General features: G+C 35.3%; 1 non-coding gene across 1 annotated transcript; it reads right to left on the reverse strand.

Annotated features, from left to right (window-relative positions):
- Positions 1 to 8,063: 8,063 nt before the first annotated feature.
- LOC121226489 (small nucleolar RNA R71) lies at positions 8,064 to 8,170 on the reverse strand. Its single transcript, XR_005924286.1, has one exon. It is a non-coding gene; the product is annotated as a small nucleolar RNA R71 (small nucleolar RNA).
- Positions 8,171 to 9,072: the final 902 nt, after the last annotated feature.

Consider the following 9,072-nt stretch of genomic DNA (forward strand, 5'->3'; position numbering starts at 1 on the left):
GGTGTTAACAGACTTCAAACCACTTATTAAAAATTTCCCAGACAAGCTGCCAATCTGCGTACTAGTCACTTTAAAAATCATATCTTGAGTTCTGAAACTCGAAATCCAGTTCCGTAAATTTTCCCCGGAACTAGACTCATATATTTATATGGTAGAATTTTTGTATACTTTTTGGTCAGGCCAATTGGTACAGTTTATTAGTTAAAGTCGTCCCTGTTCCTGGGTTCGACTACTCTGACCCTTGTGCATTACGACTTAGATATCTCCCTTTACAGAGCTCCAATACTTATGCCGTTGGTTTCTAATGAAACTAGACTCAAAAGGGAATCTATAAATATAAAGCATGACTTCTAATTGTCTCTGATTAATTTAGGGTGAATTTCTAAAGTCAGGACAGGGGATCCAGAAATCGCTCTGGCCCTATTTCACAAGAGTTTAATTATCTCCTAACATACAGCTCATATGGTCATTTCGTTTCTTCTATACGAAAATAGACTCATCGAGCTTCGATTACATAATTTATTAATTAATTAATTCCATTCCTACTATTTTTAGTGATTTTTCAATCTCAAGTCACTGCTGCTGCCAGCATCTGTTACTAAAGCAACTATGCCTATTTCGTGATTTCTCCTTGATCTAACTAGTAATTCATCATACATATCACAAATTATGATCATGACTAGCCATGCCAAAGACTAATCATTGTCAAACATCTCCCTACTACACTATTGCCATATCATGAATTTTAACACCAAAAATAATCAACCATGACATATGGCATAAAAATTGAATTACCAAGACTTACGACCTAACATTATAGAACCAAATCCAACCGAACATTTATGACATTTTCGCATGGCTAAAAGTTTACATACCAAATTTCAACAAAACATATTAGCCTCTACATGCCGAAATGTTCTCCTAGACCGACTAAAAAGAAGATACCAAAAGTTGCTAGCCGGTGTGATGACTTCGATGACAGTCCCGAGCACGCAAAAAGACGAGTCCAAGAAACCTAAAGTAGGTGACAAGCAAACACCGAGTGAGTATATAACTCAGTAAGTCATAAGCATTACATTGCCGTTCAGTAATAATATATCATAAGAGAAAATAAATAATGCGGGATTAAAATCCTCCATCCATACCCAAACTGGGCTATAATTCCTTAGGCATTTCGGTTCGATCTCATACCAAGCCCTACTTTGACATTTCATACATTACACCATATGACATTGGATGCATTTATCTTCAAGTATAATCACCACATAGGTTCAAGACTTACCAAGCTCAATCCCAAATATAAATAAAATGTCTATTCCTCATGAGCTCAAGGTGTTTACTCGTACCGTTGTCCATGATTGACTCGATAAGGCCGCACAGTTAGAGCATGTATATTTATTAGAGAATGTATAATAAGCCCGCACACTTAGTGCTTAATAGTCGAACTCGCACACTTAGTGCTATATAATCAACCTCGCACACTTAGTGCTATACAATTTGAACCCGCACACTTAGTGCCAATCTCATGATCATAAATGTTTACACCCGCACACTTAGTGCCGAAACCAACAACTCAATACATCTCACCTCTTTTCTTTTTCATTCAATACTTTCATCACCCCATGCATACATGTATATATATATTTATCATTCCATTCAGCATCATTACATAGACGTTATGATCATTTAAATTAATACAAAATATATGCTTAATGACTTACCTTGTGTTGGGTAAGACGGTTCCAACTCGGCTACTCGATGATCTTTTCTTTGCCTTTGCTTGATTCTCCTCCTTTAACTCCTTGAGCTTAATCAATAAATCAACTAGTTTAACCATCTTGCTAAACATTCATAATTCAATTACACATGCATATGTATGTTTGTATATTCGGCAACCATCCTCACTAATTACCCATTTAGTCGATTATACACATAATTAAAGGTAACATCACGAATGGGCATACTTATGTATATATATATATGTATATATACTTCGGAATGGGCATCACAATTAGATTTAACACCACCTTCATACTCAATTAGATGGCCGAATGTATGTATATATGTACAATGTCAACTATAACATCATTTAAACACCTAATTTCATCTCATGAACACTTGATCGAATTTTCCTAATCTAGCATACTTTCACATCTATTTGTAACATCATGTAAATCCACATATAACTACATTTCTTAAGTTCCACATCTTAATGCCCATTATAGCCACTCCCATAGTCTAAATCTAACAATCGGCAACACCCACCTTTCCACTATGTTAGCCGAATACTCATTCTCTTCTTAGTCCTAAATTCGGCACCTCCAACAAAATAGCTTAACAATTTCAACTTTCATGCTAACATAACAAGCAACTTAACACATCCATATAACTAGCATGCTAATAGCATCAAGGTATCAACTAAAATTTTTTAAGCTCCTTAGCCGAATCCTAACTCTCCAACAACCCCAAATCCAACCATGGGATAGATAGAATTTAGACTCATCACCCAAAGGTTGTGTAAATTTCCAAAAATATCATTGAACATACCTTGATCTAAAGGACCACCTTGGCCGAATCTTGCTTCCTCTTCTTCCTCTAGTTACGACAATTGCAAAAGAAAGAAAACATGAACACTCCTTCTTCCCTCCTTATTAAGCATTCAAACTCCCTTATTTTCATGCCACAACATCAAACACTCCTCCTAGATACAAGCAATGGCCGAACTTCTTCAAAATTTTTCTCCCTTTTTTTTTCTTGGTTTTTCGGCTAGGAGATGGCAAGTATGAACACCCCTTTTTTTTGTTCACTTTCCTATTATTATTCCCATCATTTGTTAACCAAAAAAAACATATTAAATTAGAATGAGTGGAGCATCATCACTCCTTGGCCGGCCACCATGTATTTTATGGGTAATTTGACATGCAAAGCCATGCTTCCTCTCCCTATTATTAATTACTCCTTATAATTCATCTATCATCTTTTCTAACTTCGTCAACTAGGTCCTTTTCGAATTAATTCACATTCCTAAAGCTAATATTAAGAATTTAATTTCTCATATATTCACTGTCACACAAAAATTTATGTAATTAAAACACAAAAATAAATTTTTGGCTCGGTAATGTGGTCTCGAAACCACATTCCGACCAGGGTCTAATTTGGGTTGTCACATTTTCCAACTCAGGTGGCAAAGCCAATTGATAGGTGATAAATCATAATTTATACATATTTTTACCTCATGCTTAGCATATTGTTGGAAGAATTATCCTTAGATTTAGCATATTTTTGGAAGAATTATCCTTAGATTTGTGAATTCGATGCTCTTAATCCTTTAATTTCATGTTTTATACTTAGGTGAGCATAGGAAAGTGAAAAGAGCGAGAACCAGGCCGAAAATAGAGAAAATAGACCAACATGAGAAATCAACATGGCCTGGACTTCCTCACAGGGGTAAGCCACTCGGCCGTGTCCATTTGGCAGAATCGAAGCACGACTTACACGGGTAGTGTAACATCCTGATTTTGGGCTTAGTCAGAACAGTGTTTCGGGACCACAAATCTGATGAGGAAAATTTCATTTTTATTATATTTTTATGGTCTACAATTTCACGAAATGAATTTTGGAAAATTTCGTTCGAAAATTTCGACGTTTGGGCACTCAATTTAGTAAAAAATGACTTAATTGTAAAAAGTGCAAAAGTTGACTTCTACATGTTAGAGGTATCAAATTGTTATGAAATTTTAAATGGGAGGTCCTTAAATGATAATTAAACCATTGTATAACTTGTTGGACAAAAATGGCCTTGATTGGGTAAATTTTGAAAGAATAGTAAAAAGGGCATTTTGGTCATTTAGGGGTAAAATGAATTAAAAGACAAATTTTAAATTCCAAAATATGTCCCTTTCTTCTTGCTACAGCAGAATGTACCAAGAGCAGCCATGTTTAGCGTTTGGCCAAGCTTCCAAGCTTAATAGTAAGTGATTCTGAGCTCCGTTTTTAATATTCTATGTATTTTTGAAATCCCGGTAACATGATCTGCTCATTTCTACCATTATTTTGAGCTAGGATTTATGTTTAAAAATTTACCCATGAATGATATGCATGTATTTTGATGTTTAATGGTAGAATATGAAGCTTGAAATTGTGTTAAACAACTTTTGCTAAGCGATTTTACGTGAAAATGAGTAAAATGGTATAATCGGTAAAAATACCTAATGTTCATAAGCACATGTTAGAGTGAGAATTTGATGTTGCCATAGAAGGGAAAAATGATCAGTATGTCATGAAACATAAGAAAATAGGGAGAAGTTTAATTTTCGAACCTTGGGGCAAAAGTGAAAATATGCAACAGTTTAAGGGTCAAAATGCAAATTTGTAAAAATATGATTTTTAGACCCATATGAATAGTGTGACTAATTAGTAGGCTAAATGTGATATTATAGATCAAGGAAATCGAGATTTGGACTTAAATCGGGAAAATACAAGGTTATGGACTAGAAATGTAAATTGTCATTTCTGGATCTGAGATAAGTTTGTACGTAAATAATTTATCGATTCTTTTTATTTTTTTATATTTTATTATCATATGAAATGTGGATGTCTATAGAATGATTATTTGTTGTAAATTGAAAATTGAAAAAGGACTATGAATAAATTGTAACATGTTGGAAAGTGAGGAATTTCCTGGTTGAGCCTTCGAAATAGAAACGATATGAATGATCTATTGTACGGTCGCATGTGTAGTACTAAGTGCAGGCTACTATGCGTACCCGATAACTTCGATCACGTGTGTAGTACTAAGTGTAGGCTACTACGTGTGTAGTACTAAGTGTAGGCTACTACGTGTATCAGATGGTTAGGTCACGTGTGTAGTACTAAGTGCAGGCTACTACATGTACCAGATAATTGGTTGCATGTGTAGTACTAAGTGCAGGCTACTATGTGTACTAGATAGCTTTGGCTACAAGTGTGAAAATATGTGCAGGCAACTGAGTATCGGTTATTATTCCGAAGAGATCAACAGAAAAATCGATTAAGTGAAAATACATGTGAACATGATTATATGATGAATAAGTGCAGGTATATGTTTAAGAAAATTTTGAGGAGCATGTTCGATATTTGAGTGAACTTCGATAAGACAAAATGAATTAAGTGAAATTATGTAAGAGTGAATTTTAGTAGTAAAACAGTGTTGGACAGCAGAGGTTGTGTAACTTTGAAAATTCACCAAAAATTGTGTAAGTTGAATTAAATTTCAAATAAATTATGGATTTAAATATTAATGAGTCTATTTTCATATAAAAGAAACAAGGGGAGAAAAGAGTTCTATATTATGTGATATTCTAATTTTTGTGAGACAGTGTCAGAATGAATTCGAGATTCCCTATTCTGAATTGGAAAAGTTTTTAAAAATTGTAGAAAAATAATTATGGGTTATAATTTAAATGCTTAGAATCTTTGATGAGTCTACTTTAATAGAAAGAAACAGAAATGTTATCCGAGTCTCGTACTATGAGATAAATAAATTTTAATGAAGAAAGGTCGAAGCTGTCAAACAAAAAAATAGGGGAGATTTTGAGTAATAAACTGTACTCATTGGCTGTACCAAAACTTCTGAAAATTTTATGGTGGAAATATATATGAGTCTAGTTTCTAGGAAAACTTATGGATCTTAATTTGGAGTTCTGTAACTCCAAATATGAATGATTTAGTGACTGTGACGCAAGAAAACAACTTAACCAGAACATTTGTAAATGTACAATTGGGTTAGTTTTACCATGGAAAGCATGTTAGTAAATTGCTTATTATTATTTCATGCGAGCTTACTAAGCGTAAAGCTAACCCCCTCCTTTCCATTTCTTTTAGTGTTGTCAGGTTAGCTCAGGGTTGGAGATCGTCGGAGGCAGCATCACATTATCAAGCCAACACCTTGACAGTATAAACACATATGCTAGAATTATCAAGTGAGTGGCATGAATATGGACCTAGTTTTATAACATGTGTTATTATAATTTGGCCAAATATATTGGTCTTTAGTGAGCTAATGATTCTGATTTATAAATCTAGCTATTTATGTTATGTTTGATATTGGTGATGTGCATATGCTTGTTTGTCATGCATGGTTGGTAATATGTTATGTGTTGTTATGAATGTTTAAGTCTGTTAACGCCTCGAACCCTGTCCCGAAGTTGGATACGGGTGAGGGGTGTTACAGGTAGGCCACACACCCGCGCCTATGTAACAGCCTTGAACACGGATTGAAGAAATTGCACAGGGCGTGTCACATGGGCGTGTCCCTGTTGAGCCCAAGTTTAGTTCCATTCGGAAAAGGCCACTCTTGAGGGCTTTTAGGCATTATAAAGCCTATTTCAACACTTGAGGAGGCACTTAGAAGAGACACACGGAGTAGGAGGCAAGGAATTACTCAAGGGAAGCCGATTAATCCATCTCAGAAGCCAGATTCATCGTCAAGACTGAAGATCTCCCTTTAATTTCCTTCAGGAGTTTTGGGTTTTCTTTATGTTTGTTATTATTATTCTTTTGAGATGTTTTCTTTTGTAAATATGAACTAAACCCCCTAAATACCTAAGGGGAATGAAACCTTATTATCTGAATTGTATGATAAATATTTAACTTGTTCTTAATTATGAATTATTCTTGTTTTAATATTCCAGGATATTGATTCAAATACTAATGTGCTTATTCAGAGGAGCAAAAGTCCCTATCTAAGAGTAGATCTAACATAATTAAGCGGAGTTGATTGCATGCCTAGAGATAGGGTGACAAGATTTTGTCGAATTAAGGTGAAACCTAATAAGGGAATCCACAGATCGAATTAATGCAACACTAGGGAGTTAATTAGAAAGAGATTTCAATTAATCAACCTAGGGTTAGACGTTCTTAGTCTTGAGAGAGATAATAAGATAAATTAAGGATTTCTACGGATCAAGTCAAATGAATAAATTGTCTGATTCAGAGTCAAATAAAAAGTGAAGTCAAGGTGAAATTTTCCTTGGGTATTGTCTTAATTCAAATAAAAAGTGAAGTCAAGGTGAATTTTTCCTTGGGTATTGTCTTAATCAATCAGTTTTCCCAAAAGTTTTTTCCCAATTTTCTTTTGTGCATCCTTAGTTTAGTAATTAGTTTAGATCAACAAAATCCTTAATTGTTTAGGCTAGATAATAAAAAGAAAGTTAATATTAGTACTTTTAGTTCCTTTGGGATTCGACAATCCGGTCTTGCTAAAACTACTACTGTTCGACAGGTACGCTTGCCTTTGTCATGGTATTAGTTAGTTTCAAGAACGATCAATTATAAATTTTTAAAACTTATCACGATGAAGTTTTTGGAATCGTTGCCGGGGAACTAAGATATTAAGAACACTTGATTTTTATTACTTTAGCCATTTTATTTTTATTGTTTTTTAAATTTTTATTTTATTTTCTAATTTTCCTTTTATTCGCTTCTGGCAGGTTTTCATAGTTTATGACTAGAAGAAACCCGTCGAGACCATTACTGTTTGATAGTGAGATCGATCGCACAGCTCGCAGAAACAAAGAGAAATAAGGTGAAGTCTAAGATACACAGAGGAAGAGCAAGAGGACGATACTTCAACCACAACCGAGGAGATGGCTGAAAATCGGAAAAATTCGCTACCTCCTGCGATTGATGCTGACCCAGTAAATTAGAATCCTGGACCACGCACTATGTATGATTATGCTAAACCTAATTTAACAGGAACTGAGTCGAGTATAGTTAGGCCTGCTATTGCTGCAAATAATTTTTAACTGAAACCTAACACAATTTAAATGATCCAACAGTTTGTTCAGTTTGATGGTTTGCAAGACGAAGACCCAAACTCTCATTTGGAGAATTTCCTAGAGTTTTACGACACTTTTAAAATCAATGGCATTTCTGATGATGCCATTCACCTTCGGTTGTTTCCCTTTTCATTGAGGAACAAAGCAAAATAGTGGTTGAACTCGTTACCACGAGGGTCAATCACTACTTGGGAACAAATGACCGAAAAATTTTTACTTAAATATTTTTTGCCACCTAAAACGGCTGAATTGAGGAATGATATCTCTTCTTTTGTGCAAATGGATCTAGACACACTCTATGATGCATGAGAGAGATACAAGGACCTTTTGAGAAGATGCCCTCACCATGGGCTGCCTTTATGGTTGCAGGTTCAAACATTTCAGAATGGACTGAATCCTTCGACTAGATAGATGATTGGCACAGCTGCTGGTGGGACTATCAATAACAAAACACTTGAAGCAGCTTACAAATTTATTGAAGAAATGTCACTGAACAACTATCAGTGGCAAGTTATGAGGACAAAGCCGACGAAAGCAGCCAGTGTTTTCAACCTCGATGTGGTTACTATGCTATCCAACCAGATAGAACTTTTAAATAAAAAGATTGACAGTTTATGTGGTTCTACTCAGGTACATCCAGTGATGAGGTGCGATTCAAATGAAGGAGGAGTACACACAGAATATCAATCCTTCAACCCTAGCATCGAGGAGGAACAAGTCCAATATATGGGTAACAATAATTCTAGATATCAAAATAACCCATACAGTAATACCTATAATGTAGGTTGGAGGAGCCATCCTAATTTCTCGTGGGGTGGTCAAGGGAGTCAAAGGCCACAACATCCTCCGGGTTTTCAACAACCACCTTACCAACAGGAAAAGAAGCCGAACCTTGAGGAGATGCTAACGAAGTTCATCTCAGTGTCAGAAACTCGCTTTTAGAATACTGGAACAACATTTAAGAATCAACAAGCATCGATCCAAGGGCTCGGAACTCAGATAGGATAGCTCACCAAATTGATTTCTGAATGACCACAACATAGCTTGCTGAGTAACACTGAATCTAACCCAAGGGAACAGATCAATGTAATCACCATTCAAGATGAGGAAGGGTTAGTCGAACCTGAACCAAAACTGAGGCAAGGAATTGTGGGAAGTAAAAATAAAGGTGAGGTGGACCACAGTGAACAAAAATCGATAAGTAAAGAGTACAAACCTCATCTTCCATACCCCAATGCGACGAAGAAAGACCGCA

The sequence above is a fragment of the Gossypium hirsutum genome, chromosome A03, assembly GCF_007990345.1.
Source record: "Gossypium hirsutum isolate 1008001.06 chromosome A03, Gossypium_hirsutum_v2.1, whole genome shotgun sequence".
Classification (NCBI taxonomy): domain Eukaryota; kingdom Viridiplantae; phylum Streptophyta; class Magnoliopsida; order Malvales; family Malvaceae; genus Gossypium; species Gossypium hirsutum.